We start from the raw sequence: 15,978 nt of genomic DNA on the forward strand, positions 1-15,978 counted from the left end.
ACAAATAGGAAGGTGGAGAAGAAAATCATTCAGCCTTCCTTGAAAAAATCAAATCAAATTAAAAACCTCTTGATGATTCATAACACTGACAGCACCTCCCATGCCACTCCCTTGCAAACATCTTTTGCCAGGGAAAAGGAGAACTACCAGAAACATGTCAGAACTGCCACAAACTCTTTCAGTCACTTATATAAGCAAGTTATTGTTCACTAAGAGTCTCAAATTAGCCGGCGCCGCGGCTCACTAGGCTAATCCTCCGCCTTGCAGCGCTGGCACACCAGGTTCTAGTCCCGGTCGGGGCGCCGGATTCTGTCCCGGTTGCCCCTCTTCCAGGCCAGCTCTCTGCTGTGGCCCGGGAGTGCAGTGGAGGATGGCCCAAGTGCTTGGGCCCTGCATCCCATGGGAGACCAGGAGAAGTACCTGGCTCCTGCCATCGGATCAATGCGGTGCGACGGCCGCGGCGCACCAGCCGTGGTGGCCATTGGAGGCTGAACCAACGGCAAAGGAAGACCTTTCTCTCTGTCTCTCTCTCTCACTGTCCACTCTGCCTGTCAAAAAAATAAAAAAAAAGAGTCTCAAATTTTCAAAGAGGTAAAAAATTAAAACTTTTTTGTTACTGTAGCCAGCTAATGCACACCCCCATTTCCAAACACACTGGTTGTGTTCTCATCCTGCTTCCCAGAATAATCAACCAATGCTTATGAGGCACTCACTAGGAAAAATGCACAGCTTATAACATTTGTAAGAATTAACTGGATCAGAGTAGTCATTGTGGTGTACTGAGAGTAAGTCCCTGCCCACATCCCATATCTGAGTGTTGGTTCAAGTCCTAGCTACTGCTCTTCTAAAGCAGCCTGCTCCTAATGTTTCTGGGAAGGTAATGTTTCTTGGGATGGCCAAGGGATTTGAGCCCCTCCCACTCTTGTGGGAGACCTGGATGGAATTCCAAGCTCCTGGCCTTGACCTGGTCCCATCTTGGCTGTTGGAGGTATTTAGAGAGGGAACCAGCTGATGAAGATCTCTATCTTCCTCACCCCCCTACCCCTCTGTATCATTCTCTCCCTCCCTCCTTCCACCTCTCTTTACCTCCCCTTCTCCCCCCTTCCCCTCTCCCCCTCTCTCCCTCTGCCTTTCAAGTAGATGAAAATAAACTTCTATTTTTAAATAATTAACTGGTTTAATCTTCACTTCCATTCTGGAATGAATTTCCTTTTATTACCCCCATTCACTATACATGAGTTCAAATATATTTATTGCTTCCAAGTCTTGGGGCCACACTTGACACCAAAGAGTGTGTTTTAACCTCACCAAGTTATTTATACCTGATGGATCATCAGTGTGTCTACTAATTAATTGTAGTGAAAATACTCAAGCAAGCTTCACAAACATTTAGGAAACATAGAAATATTGGGAAAATGAATCATTCTTTCCCCCAAAAAAGACTGGAAGGAGGAGAATTCTCTATCACAAAAACATAAAGAAGAGCTACAAATGCAAGTAGATTTCTAAAACAATAAACTCTGTATTACCAAGCATTCCAAATGTTATATATTATGCAGAATAAAATCAAAGGATACCCATGAAAACTGGAAAAAGAATACAACATCTGGATGCATAAAGCTTAGCTTTTATTCCCTTAACTGCCACACCCTAAAATAGATTAAACTAAAAGCTTTCTCAGAAGTCTCAAGAACCACCCAGGATGGTTGATATGAGGACCTGCAGCTATGCAGGCGAAAGTCTTTCACTTCCTCACACTTAAGTACTAAGCCTGTAGCAAGTGCTTTATTGAGGTCCTAAGTCTGTAATGCATAGTTTATAGTGGTTCTCAACCTTGGCTACACACTTATACCTCCTGGGGTGCTCTTTTAACTACCTTTCCACCCCAGAGAGTCAATTATCTGATCTCAGAGTGGGGATTCTGGGCACAGTAGTATTTTACAAATCCCCCAGGAGATTCTACTGGGCAACAAAGCATGAGAAGCTCAGCTTTGGACCTCAGCCTGCAGAGGTTCTCACCTGCAGCAGAGCCACGCTCTATAGTTTATCACTGCCTCGAAAGGTAAAAAACACAGCAAGAAGCCAGATCCATCTCTGAATTCCTACAGACCACTCTGCACTGCAGCCACACTTCTCCCTCGCCTTCCTGAGCAGAGTTAGGATGCTGCTGATAAGCAACACCTGCTGGGGGATTTGGCCACCTGTCAAACCAGCCCCTGCTGGCAACAGCTTTCAGAGTTACTTGCTTCACTGCAACATGTGAACACTCTGAGCATCAGTAGTCAGTACAGCTCGCTTCACTGTAACTACGAATTAGACAAAGAGAAGGCAGCAAGGGGAGAAGTGGAATACAAGACATGTTAGAGATTGTGTTTGTTGTGCTTTTAATCCTTACGACAACTCTATGAGGCATACGTATTTTCTTTTATTCCTCAGGTGACTGAGACTGGGAAAGAGGGGGTTGTTAAGTGATTGCCCAAGGTCATGGGGTATGAGGAGGAACTACACAGGGGAAGTGGATAGACTCTGCTTTTTACTATACCACACTGCCCCCTAGGGCTGCAGGTGTCAATGGCAGATACTGAAGTTAAAAGAACTTGAAATGCCAGAAGGCAGCCGGCTTGAAATCTTCCCTGGTGGACTTAATTGGCTGTGATTGCTCTTTCCTCCCAAAACTTACAGCTTTTCTGTGGATGCCACTAGCTTGGCACAGAACTCTCTGCCATTTGTTAATTGCCAGTTCCTGTGCTTTCAGCTAATTGCCATTACAAGCAAGTTCAGGCAAGGCTAAGACATTCCTAGTATTTTTAATCTACCTCAGAGGTTAAATTGCCTTAGAGCCATGCATCTCAAACTAACATATAGGACTCACCTGTGGACTTGTGAAAATTCCAATTCAAAGTCAGAAGGTCCAGGTGGGGCACAAGACTCTACATTTCTCATCAGCTATCAGGGGATGCCAATGAAGTCATGGGTAAGGTCAGCTAGTAGGTAACAAGAACCTAATTAGTCCAAATAAATGGGCTTTTAAACTAAAGGAATAAAGTTATGGGTGTGGCTTGGGAAATTATATTTCACCACATATTTCAATTCTTGAAAAAAAAGTCTCTCACTGCTACATGCAACTGTAAGACTAAGATGGTCTATAGGGGTAGGCTTTTGCCTCAGTGGTTAAACCCCTGAGGATGCCCACATCCCTTTTGGAGTACCTAGGTTCGTGTCCTAGTTAATCTTGTGAATTTAATGCCATCCTCCTGCTAATGCACACCCCAGCAAACAGCAAATGATGGCTTAAGTAGCTGGATCCCTGGAAGACCTGGATAGAGTGCCAGGCTACTGGTTTCAGCCTGGCCTACTACTAGCCATTGTGGCTATTTGGGGAGTGAACATACGGCATATCTCTGTTTCTCTTTTTCCTTCTCTTTCTGTCACTCTGCCTGTCCATTAAATAAAATAATCAAAGATTATTTTAAAGATTGTCAACAGTTTTTCCTTTCCCACCCAGTGAGTCTTTGTAGATTAATTACTTGATAAGTATGACATCTAAGGATGAAAAGATGATACCTAAGAATAAAGTAGGGCCGGCGCCGTGGCTCACTAGGCTAATCTTCCGCCTGCAGCGCCGGCACCCTGGGTTCTAGTCCTGGTCGGGGCGCCGGATTCTGTCCCGGCTGCTCCTCTTCCAGTCCAGCTCTCTGCTGTAGCCCGGGAGTGCAGTGGAGGATGGCCCAGGTCCTTGGGCCCTGAACCTGCATGTGAGACCAGGAGGAAGCACCTGGCTCCTGGCTTTGGATCGGTGCAGCGCCGGCCGTAGCGGCCATTTTGGGGGGTGAACCAACGGAAGGAAGACCTTTCTCTCTGTTTCTCTCTCACTGACTAAATCTGCCTGCCCCCCAACAAAAAAAAAAAAAAAAAAAAAAAAAAAAAAAAAAAAAAAAGAAGAAGAAGAAGAAGAAAGTACAGTTGGATTTCTGGTGAATAACACAAAAGAGCATTGATTGGTTGGTCATTTTGTTTTTAAATTTTGTGTGGCAATCTAACCCTTCCCACAGTATTCCCGTTAGCACTGGTAACCCCTCGTTTGTGGTCACAGTGTCAGAGCAACCAGATGTTTTGGACAGGAAACTTGTGAAGACTTCTATGAAGGCACTATGGAGGGAACACCATAGCTATGAACATCAGCCTCAGGATCATCAGATAAGTTCAAGCCCTGGCTAACATTTTACTTCTCAAAGCATTACATCTTGTCCACCACTGCCCTAAAACAAGACTCAGAACATTGTCACAGTCCAAAAATAATTCAAACTCTAACTCATTATCAAAAAGTATCCTCCCATACACAAGTTTTTCCCATTCACAGTAATGAAGTATTTCACTATTGAGGTTGTGATTGAACACAAAATGCAGTTTACACTTGTAGTTGATATGATAAAAACCTTATAAATACTTCTGGAACATACCACATCAGAGCTCAGAAGAGGGTATTTCTACCCCACATTCACCCTGTATGCCCCCCCCCAACACACACACCCTGCAATAAGACTTTACACAGGTGCAACTAGATCCTGCAGGTAGTCTCAGCTTCCTCAGCTATGAAAAGGGACTAATAGAGGTAAGTGGTACAGTAGTTATGACACTGCTTGGGATGCCTGATTCCAATATTGTGTGTCTGGTAACAGTTTCTATTCTACTTTCTGCTAATACACACCCGGGAAAACAGTAGGTGATGCTTCAAGTACTTGGGTCCTGCCACCCACTTAGGAAACCTAGATGAGTTGTAGGTCCCAGTTTCAGCTTAACCTGGTCTGGAAGTTGCAGGCGTTTGAGAAGTGAACCAGCAGATAGCCTTTCCCCCAACCTGCCTTTTCAATGAGTAAATAAAACTATTTTGAAATGGACAAATAATACCTATCCTGAAACTTTCCATGGATTTTAAACACATATGTCCCTCCAAAGTCCCTGACAATCCTCAGCCACCCAGTCTCTTCCCTGGATTGTTTCCATTGCACACCCTCCAACCTCCATCTCACTACCCTTATCTATACCCCACCTTTTAGAGAAATTTACCTATCCCTTTTTTCCAGTCGGGATCTGCTCTCTTTCAATAACAGCAGAGAGTTAGAAATAACTGATAGCTTTATACAGACATAAATATTTGTTATATGAATAAACGTCTGCTCTTCCTATAAACAAGTCAAGCCCAGCAGATGCTCAATATTTGGTTCTAGAAATCTCTTCTACTGGCACAGTTAGCTGGGAAATTTTAACTAAAAGCAACTGATTATGGAAAACTCCTCCTCATTAGATTCTAACTCTTCCTCGTAAAGAAGAAAGGACAAATCAAAGACCCCACCAGTATTTAGGCGACATTTGAGAAATAGTACCGCAGCCAGAGCATCAGGCTGTTAGAAACACTGTTTAAGACTTCTGAAGGCTCATATTTATCTATGATCATTCTAAAATATATATAAACATGTAAGAAAATATTCAGTCCCTTGTAATTCATGTGATCCCCTTGATACATGCTTAAGACCCTTCATGAATAAACTGAGGATATTACTACTTTACACAGTAGTTTGTTATAAAAAGTAAAAGAAATAGCATACATATTTTTTATTCCTGCAGCACTTGGTCTATGTTCAGTAACTGTCCTTTCCAGCTCATCTGGGTAGCTATTTCTATCCCAGATGGCATGAGGAAGAAGCAGAGCAAATGCTTAGTTCATGTATTTGTTAACTTTATAGATTAAAAAAAGAAAAAGCCCTGACCATGGCAAATATTTTACATTTGTTTTATGTCAGGCAATCTTAGCACTTGTTGTCTTCCAAAATCTTGTGAGAGGAAGTGTCAAATTTTAAAACATATAGTTTTCCTTGTACAATGAAATTGCACTCAGTGACAAAGGGGATTAATAAAAAAAAGGATGATAGAAAGTCACATCACTGCAATCTAAGTTCATAAAAAAGATCAAATGATACCACCAAATAACAGACAATTCTAGGGAAACTAGTGACATTATAAAATAAGAAATCTGAAAAAAGCCTTACGTATGAAAAAATGAGAAAATAGTGGCTAGCATTGTGCATAACAGTTTAAGCAACCACCTGCAATGCACACATTCAATATGGGAATCAGGTTCAAGTCCCAGTTGCTCCTCTTCTGATTCAGCTCCCTGCTAATATACCTGGGAAGGCAGCAGAAGATGGTCCAAATGCTTGGGCCACAGCCACCCATGTGGGAGCCCAGAAGTTCATGGCTCCTGGCTTTGGTCTGGTCCAGCCCTGGCCATTGCAGCCATCTGGTCAGTGAACCAGTGGATGGAAGACCTCCCTCTCTACCTCTCTCTCTTTCTCTGTAACTCTTTCAAATAAATAAATATTTTATTTTCTATTATTATTTGTCTTGGTGACTGAGGGTTTTTTTTAGCATCATTTTTTTTTTTACAGAATTTTTATTTATTTATTTGAGACCTGAGAGGTAGAGTTATAGACAGTGAAAGGGAGAGACAGAGAGAAAGGTCTTCCATTTGCTGGTTCACTCCCCAAATGGCCACAATGGCTGGAGCTGGGCCAATCTGAAGCCAGAAGCCAGGAGTTTCTTATAGGCCTCCCACATAGGTACAGAGGCCCAAACACCTGGGCCATCTTCCACTGCTTTCACAGGCCATAAGTAGAAAGCTGAATCAAAAGAGGAGCAGCCAGAGCCGGCGTCGCGGCTCACTAGGCTAATCCTCCACCTTGCGGCGCCGGCACACGGGGTTCTAGTCCCGGTCGGGGCCCCGGATTCTGTTCCGGTTGCCCCTCTTCCAGGCCAGCTCTCTGCTGTGGACAGGGAGTGCAGTGGAGGATGGCCCAAGTGCTTGGGCCCTGCACCCCATGGGAGACCAGGATAAGTACCTGGCTCCTGCCATCAGATCGGCGCGGTGCGCAGGCCGCAGCGCACCAGCCGCGGCGGCCATTGGAGGGTGAACCAACGACAAAAGGAAGACCTTTCTCTCTGTCTCTCTCTCTCTCACTGTCCACTCTGCCTGTCAAAAAAAAAAAAAAAAGAGCAGCCAGGACTAGAACTGGCCCCATTAAATATTTTCAAAAATTAAAATAAATGAGAAAATGGAAGGAATAATCAATTAAACAAAATTGAGCCTATAGGAGTGAGCATTTGGCCTAGCAATTAAGATGCCATTTGAGACACACACATTTCAAATCAGAGTAGCTGGGTTCAAGCTCCCAATTCCAGCTTCCTCCTAATACATGACCTGGTAAGTAGCAACTTAAGCGATGGTTACGGCCTTACCACCTATGTGGGAGACCCAGATTCCAGGAACCTGACTTCGGTTTGGCACAACCCCAGCTGTTGTGGCCATTTGGGGAGTGAACCAGCAGGTGGGATATCTCTGCTTCTCTCTCTCTCCCTCTCCCCCTCTCCCCACTCCCCCTCTCCTCCTCTCTCCCTCTCCCCCTCTCCCCCTCTCCCCACTCCCCCTCTCCTCCTCTCTCCCTATCCCTCTCTCCCTCTCTCCCTCTCTCCCTCTCACCCTCTCACCCTCTCACCCTCTCCCTCTCTCCATCTCCCCCCTCTCCCCCACCCCTGTCTTTATACCTGTCAAATAAATAAAAATAAATTTTTAAAAATCATTTTAGATTAGTCTACATTTAAAATAGGCAAGCAGGAGACCTTTATCAGAGATAAATTTTATTTAAAAATTGCCCAATTGAATGACAATAGTTACCAGCAAACAGAATTCATAGCAAGATGTTTGTGCTGGAAAATTAAAAAAAAAAAGGAGAAGATATTTTACATTTATTTATTTAGCAATAAAATCACCTTTTCTATTTTTCTCTAAAACTTTTGAGTATTCAGCTGGCAATTGCTCTTAATGTACTCAAAGTCTTCAATATTCTGTTAATTAGGTTACCTACAAAAAAATCTAGAGGTTACAGGGAAAACATTCAAAGTGAATGTGCTCATGACAAAATTCTATTACATGTGATTATATTTCTAAGGTCAGTAAAAAGCCCATGGGTATCAAGGCAATTTCCATGTCTTATCTAAGTGTGGAAAATGTCACACTTCTACTTCCCACAGAGTTTCTGGAGAAGCTGTTTTCTTCCCTTTGAGGCTGAAAGCATTGTTCCAACTCCTCAACCGGTGTGCTCTCTCTGCCTTCATTTGTCCACCTCATTGAGGCACAATGCCCACAAATTTATAGAAACGGTTGTGCTAAGCAGCATCCTCTGACTTGGTTTTCAGTTGGCTGGTTTGTTTTTATCCAACCTCAAATGCCTCTGTTCTTGCTGATTAACTCCCTAGGGTTATGATTTTTGGGCTACCATCTCCACCCAGAGATCTGCCCACAGTATTAGGAAGCACTTATGTCAAATCTGAGGTGAAAAGGAGGACTAGCTAAGCACTGGTTTTTCAGCGAGGCCATCAGAAACATACCAGAACATTCATTTATATTTGCTGTTGAAAAATAAAACTGATTTTTAAAAAAATTTTTAAAACAGGCAGCAGATATTTAGACTAGCAGTTAAGAGACACCCTCGTCCACATTGGAGTACCCGGATGCAATCATGCTTCAAGCTCCTGATTCCAGCACCCTGTTAATGCAGACTGTGGGAGACAATGATAGCTCAAGTGGCTGAGTTCCTGCCACCATGTGGGAAACCTAAATTGTGTTCTTGGCTCAGTCTTGGTCATTGCATACATTAGGAGAGCAAACCAGAGGATGAAAGCTCTCTGTGTCTATCTGTATCTCTCTCTTTCTCTCTCTCTCCTTCCTCCCCCCCTTCCTCCTCCTCCTCTCTCCCTGCCTTTCAAATAATTTTTTTTAATTTAAAGTAAAAGAAGGGACTAGTGTTGTGTCACAGTAGGTTAAGCTACTAACTGCAATGCCACATCCCATCTGAGTGCTGATTCAAGATCAAGCTGCTCCACTCCCAATCCAGCTCCCTGCTAATGTGCCTGGGAAAACAGAGGAAAATGACACGAGTGCTTGGACCCCTATGGACCCCTATACCCACCTGGGAGACTCAGAGGAACCAGCAGATAGAGGATTTCTCTTTCCCTATCTCTCTCTCTCTCTCTCTCTCTCTCTATATATATATATATACATATATATATATATATATATTTGAAAGGCAGAGTTACAGAGAAACAAATCTTTTTTAAAAATATTAAAAGAAAATGTTGGTATAAGTGCTTTGTCTAAGTAAAGCCAGAGTAAAAATCTGAAGATATCAGTCTATCTCAAACCCAATTCCTGAGTAAAGAACAGGGATCAAGCCCCTGACTTCAGAACAGATCTCATGAGCTCCCCAGAACAGATAATTACCCACATGGTAAATTTCAAAGATTCCAGAAAATCAATCTCTACTAATATCCTCTACTAATATTCCTTCTCTACCTCTTGGATGACAGCTGAAATTCACTATTGGAGATTGTTCCTTTGTCCTCCACTGAGATGCAGTTAGTATTAAAGAGGTAGTACTTCTGACCTCATCAATCAGTTTATACTCCTGCATTCTAAATTACTCCCCCTTCCCCAGGAGCAGATTTTGCAGGCGGCAGAGGTGAAAAGATGGAAGGATGGAGACCTGAGGCAGAAACAGGAGCAGGAAGGAGTACTAAGGACACTGAAGTCAAGCTGACCTCCTCACAATTTTACCTAAGGCTTTTAGCAGGGGAAACTCTGTGCAAATAAATTGGTAATTAAAACAAAGACATTTAAAGTAGATAAGTCCACAGCTTCTCTAGCGATGTAACACCTAGAGTGTGGATCTCTGCCCATTATGTTTGACCTTCTGGGCCCCCAAAACAGCTCAGAGGGAATCTTGAGTTCCAGGGGGAGAGATGCTTTGAAAACCACTGACCTTTTGGAAGTTACTGTGAGAGATATTAGATGTAAGAATCATTTCCTCTCTTAATCCTATAACCAAGCATTTAAGATTTCAGAGGTTAATTTCTGGACAGATTGTTGGGATGATGAATGTCAAGTAAAGATATGATAGACTGCTGTTGTTCATCCAGATTCTTCATACTATTAAGACCTTGATTTCCAAATAACAGGAAGATAACTAAAGCCAAGAGGATCAGGAGTCTCACAGATCTCTAGACAGGAACGCTGCTCAAGAGCTATGGGAATCACATATCCCCTTCTTCCCATCTCCTGTTTTGCTGCTTCTCTCATGTTACAGATGGACTTGTTCTATATATATATATATATAGTATAGGTTCATGGGAAGGAAATGGCCATGTACTAAGTCCTGTTTTACATGTCCACTGTTCATGAAGCTAGCCCAACCAATCCCAAATCTAAGTTTTTTAGAAAGTACTTTGGTAGGCTCAGCTTGAGTCAAGTGCCCCCCACCCATCGGAAAAATCCAGTTCACAGCCTTGCAGTGAGTAGTATGATGAGCTTCAGAAAAGGAGATTAGGGGCTGTCACTGTGGTGTAGTGAGTTAAGCCTCCCCCTGCGGCATCAGCATCCTATATAGGCACCGGTTTGAGTCCTGGCTACTCAGTTTCTGATCCAGCTCTCTGCCATGGCCTGGGAAAGCAGTAGACGATGACCCAAGTCCTTGGACCCTGCAACCACATGAGAGACCTAGAAGAAGCTCCTGGCATCGGATGGGCCCAGCTCTAGCCATTGTGGCCATTTGGGGAGTGAACCAGAGATGGAAAACCTTTCTCTCTGTCTCTCCTTCTCTGTGTAACTCTGCTGCTCAAATAAATAGAGGAAAAGGAAAAGGAAAAGGAAGGGAAAGGGAGGGAGGGAGGGAGGGAGGGAGGAAGGAAGGAAGGAAGGAAGGAAGGAAGGAAGGAAGGAAGGAAGGAAGGGTGGGATGGAGATCAAGATGCTTCAGAAACTAACACCTTGTTCATCACCCCCTTAATGGAAACTTGTGCCCCCTGACATAGCAGTGACATGCTGGAGCCAGACTGTACCAGTTTATAAGACCCAATTCTGTCATTTCCCAGTTCCATATTTGGTGATATCATATTGACAGCTTGAAATCAACCATGGTAGGAGTATTTAGGAATACTTAAATCAGTAACATTGGAAAATGCTATACATCAGGACTTTTTTTTCAGATAGCCCATTTATCAGCACATCACTCTCACTTCAGTCTCCCTGATGTGTAGCTGGTAACAGCCACATTAATGTCTACCCATACACTGTGAGTTACTACAGATAACCCTCATATTCCTCATAAATATAGTCCTCTAGAAAACACCCAGTAGGCCTGTTTCTCTGGGTATGTTTATATGTTTAAGAGAGAAAATAAAATAAGACTGAGGTATCACTACAGGTCAAGGGCACCATATCTACAATTCCACACAAAGTATTTGCCCACTACACTCCTTACAAGTTTAAACACTGCTAATGAGAATCTTGAAAATTATCCACATTCATGGCAAAAATACAATACAAAGCAAGTAGATAAATCTTTTACAGAAAGTGTAAATAAATAGTGGAAAGAATTTACAAAAAACATTGGTATACAGTAGGAGCTCAATATGTGGGAAAGGGTAAAAAGAAGAAAGGAAGTGAGAAGGAAAGGAAGGACAAGGGTGTGGGGAAAGAGGGATGGCAAAAAATATGACACCAAAAGAGAAGACCTTCCACCGAGAGTTAAGCAAAAGACATGTTAAAGAATAAATACAAAAGCTTTCATTCATTCAACATATGGAATCCAGGGATGACCATACAGTAGGAGCTGGTCATAAAACAGTTAAGACATGGTCTCTCTAGCACCAGGCAGTTTAGTGGAGGAGAGACTTAAATTGTCATTTCAAGGTGCTATGATTCATTGGCCACTCAGTGCAGAGGAAGACCACAGAAAGGCATCTACCTCAAACTTGGCAGTATAAAAGGTAATACCCAAAAAAGGAACATTTAAACCAAGATCTGAAGAACAAACACTCAAGTGAACAGGGTAATGCAAAGGGAAATCAAATGCAGAAAGCAAGGTATTAAAAGGGTTTGGCGGTGGCATCACAGGTTAGTTATTCTATATCAAAGTGTCAATTCAAGTCCTGGCTTTCCATTTCCAATCCAGCTCCCTGCTGATGTGCCCAAGTACTTGAATCCCTGCCACCCACATAGGAGACCCAGATGGAGTTCCTAGCTCCTAGCTTCAACCTGGCCTGGTCTCTGTGATGGCCATTTGGAGAGTGAGCAAGTGGATGAAAGATACCTCTCTCTAGCTCTTCTAGCTGTCTATCTCCAGCTCTCTGTGTATGTGTGTTTCAGATAAATAATTCTTTAAATATAAATAGGCAACCATGGATTAGAAGTTCAGACTAGCTTAGTATAGTGTCTAGGAGGGTAGACTGGAGAAATGAGCCTGGTCATACAGGCCTTACACAGCATTCTTGGAGTTGGGACTTTGAAAGCAAAGGGGATCTAAAGAAGATTTCACTTCAGAAAAATCATTCAAGTCCTATTCATCTTACTTAAATAGTTCTCAAACTGGCCCACCTCTCTATCCCACCACACCTTTCTTTCTCAACAGGATTAACACAACACCCAGCTGATCTCTTAGTCTCCACTCCACCCCACCTCTAAACTACTTTCCATATGGGAAGGCAATAAGAGAAGCTGGAGGTTGTAGCAACAACTGTTAAGATTATTGTGATGAAAAAAGAGGTTGGCCCATTTGGGACCTATTAAGGAGGTAAAAGAAACAGGACTTCGTGATTAACAGGATTTGAGGGATGAAGAAAGCAGGAGTTGAGAAGTTCCCAAATTCCTGACTTGGGCAGCTGGCTGGATGGTGATGCTATTGACTATGAGGAGGAAATGAAAGACAAAAAAAAATCAGGGCTAGCAGCATAGATCAGGAGTTTAATTTCGTGCCTGAGCTGCCATAGAACATCATGGCAGAGATGTACATTTGGCAGTTTATTAGAAAAAACAAGGTATAGATTACCATTATTTACTATTTCTTGTATGTTGGGTGTTAAGGGAGTCAATAAATAATATTGCTCTTCCCCATCCACTGGCAATCAGATGAGACATGGGCATAAGCAGACAGCAGTAAAATATCACCTTTGATTCCTGATACAGATTATGTTTGAGAAACATGGAAAATCAATGTCTCATTCCTGATTTAAGGAGAAAATTCTGGTCAGTCTCCAAGAAAGCCCCTAATGATTCCTGCTACCTGATATTCACATCCTGGGGTAGCCCTCCCCCATACTCAATAGTACTGACTTGAATGTCAATCAGGATGAATGATAAATACAACTCTGACACCATTCTTCTCTTGTTCTCTTCTAGATCCTGGCCTATGGAAGAAGCCGGCTGCCCTGTCATGAGGTTACCACAGAAGCCCTGTGGGGAAGCTCACAAGGTGAGGAACTGAGGCTTTTCCCAACAGCCAGGTAAAAGTGCCATCTTAGAAACAAATCCTCCAGGGGGCTGGCACTACGGGGTACAAAGTTAAGCCTCTGCCTGTAGTGTCAGCATCCCATATAGGTGCTGGTGTGAGCCCTGGCTGCTCCACTTCCAATACAGCTCCCTGCTAATGCACTTGGGAAAGCAGCAGAAGATGGTCCAAGTACTTGGGCCCCTGCATCCACTTGGGAGGCCTGGAAAAAGTTTCTGGCTCTTGGCTATGGCCTGGCCTAGCCTCTGCTGTTACAGCCTCTGCAGTTGCAGCCATTTGGGGAGTGAACCAGCAGATGAAGATATCTCCCTCTCCATCTCTCTCCCTCCCTCTCTGTCTCTCTCTCTGTCTCTCTCCATCTCTCCGGCTCTCTCTCCTCTCTCTCTCCCTCTCTTCATCTCTCCCCCTCTCTCTCCTCTCTCTCCTCTCTCTCCCTCTCTCTCTCGTTCTCTCTATCTCTGCCTTTCAAATAAGTGAATCTTAAAAAAAAAAAAAATAAGAAAGAAACAGATCCTCCGGCCCTTGTTAAGACACCAGATGACTGAAAACACAACCAATGTCTTCACAGTGACCACGTGAGAAACCTGAGAGCCGTCTACCAATGCTACTTCTAAATTCTCAACCACAGAAACAGGTGGGTAGTAAATTTTAGTGTTTTAAGTCACCAAATTTGAGGGCAAATCTGATACACAGTGACAGGCAAATAATACAGAATTACCTACCTTACCACCATATCATAGCACGCATGCTGGAGAACTGAGGCTTCCACAGTGGGGCTGTAGCCCTGTAAAATTTAAGGTGGTAGTTCTCAAACTACTGCAAGCAAAGAATCACCTGAAGGGCCCATTAAAAGACAGATTACTGTGCACCCCAGAGTTTCTGATCCAGTCAGTCTGGGGTGGGGCCTGAAAACTCACAATTCTGTCTTAAGTTTCTAGGGCTTTGGAGAACGCTGAACAAAAAAGATGTGACCAGGGGATGGCAGTTATACATAGCAAGCTCTATTCAGGGACACTGACAAGCTTATCCAGGGGGAAGTCTCTCATAGCATGAGACCATAAGGCTTGGAGAACTAAGATACTCCCATAGGAGAGGAGGACTAGAGAAGGGGATTATATTTCTAGGGGGTAGCACAGCAACCCAGCAGGGAGTCTCTGGGCCAGCAAGTTCTGAAGTGCAGCAGTAGCCTAGAATCTTACTTATAACAGCAGCATTTCCCATATCTATTGCTAACAGAAGGTAGTAGACTCCCTGTCAGGGTATACAAAGCAAATGGACTCTAAATAGCTAAGAAGCTACTTATCTGGGCTTATGTTTAAAGACAGCTGGATGTGTAAAACCTGAGTTTGGCATCGCTAGGCTTTGGAGTTCTCTGAACTCAGCCTCCTGCGATGCACCTAGTGTCGATAGACAGAGGCCATCTTTGCTCATCCTTGCAACGAATTCTTACAAATCTCCATGTGATACTGTTGTTCCAAGAACATACTTTGAGAACCATGGATGTGGAATGGCACCAGAAGAAAAGGTCAGTCCCTGACTGACATATCCAATAAGACTACTTCCTCTGGAGAGAAGTTAAAAGACAAGGAGGGGGAAATGATTGTAACAGACGTTCTAGCCACATGGAAGGAAGCACTAGGAATGAGGAATAACTGTTTTCTTATCCTAAACAATCCGTGCAAGATGTGGTTTGCTATAAGAAAACATATTTCACAGGGACTTTTTTACATTGTTGAGAAGAAAGAACTCCATTGAGGACCATCTGATCTTCTATAAACAGAGATCCATTGCATTATTCTGACACAGGTCTGTGGGTGGTAAAGTTGTTTTTACATCTTCACCTTAATTAAGTAATCTCTGATTAAAAAGGATTATCTCACAAGGGTTCTCCACAGACTTTCTTTAAGAATTCCAAGAAATACGTCTATTTTCAGTATTAGAAAATGACTTAAATTGAGACCAAATATTGAAGCTCTTTTTCTTAATTCAGTTTTTAGCTGCTTTATTTCTCTTTTACAACATTCATGCCCCATAACCAACCATTCCTTCCATCATTACTTTATTCATCTAGTCTTAATGACTATCTTCTCTGCATTAAAAATAGCCCTGGATGCCTTGAGATGGTGAAAATTGAAGCCAGGGCTGGGAATAAAACAAACAAAGCAATTAATTTTTTTACTAGTGAGAACTTATATTAAAAAAAGTTACTAGGAGCTTTTGATATTTTGGTCTCAGCTATTTTATTTTATTTCCCCTTCCATTCACATGTTTGGAAGTTACCACTAAATTATCATGAAACATTCCAGGGGGGAAGACAACAGAACCAGCTATAAAAAAAAAAAAAACCTGGGACTTAGTGAACAGAAATAACACCCCATAACACCTGAGACTTAGTGAACAGAAATGTGTCACTTTACAGGATGCCTGTAAAGACAAATGTCAAATCTTTTGTGGCTCTTGCACATCTCTCCTGGCTGACCTCTCCAGGGACCCAAGAAGCTCCAGCCTCTTCATTCTAACAGTGTTGATACTATTTGCATAAGTGCTTGTCATTATCCCTACCAAGTGCCTCCTTTCCAACCTT

At 42.9% G+C, this 15,978-nt stretch overlaps 1 long non-coding RNA gene across 1 annotated transcript in view; it reads right to left on the minus strand.

Annotated features, from left to right (window-relative positions):
• The window catches only part of LOC149124563 (uncharacterized), a 120,307-nt gene extending 106,089 nt beyond the window's left edge, over positions 1-14,218 (minus strand). Inside the window, exon 1 of the long non-coding RNA XR_016213739.1 lies at positions 14,117-14,218. This is a non-coding gene — a long non-coding RNA (uncharacterized LOC149124563). The remainder of the gene's footprint in view (positions 1-14,116) is intronic.
• Between the last annotated feature and the right edge of the window lie 1,760 nt (positions 14,219-15,978).

This window comes from Oryctolagus cuniculus, chromosome 9, assembly GCF_051225735.1.
Source record: "Oryctolagus cuniculus isolate XC-2025 breed Fujian yellow rabbit chromosome 9, ASM5122573v1, whole genome shotgun sequence".
Classification (NCBI taxonomy): Eukaryota; Metazoa; Chordata; class Mammalia; order Lagomorpha; family Leporidae; genus Oryctolagus; species Oryctolagus cuniculus.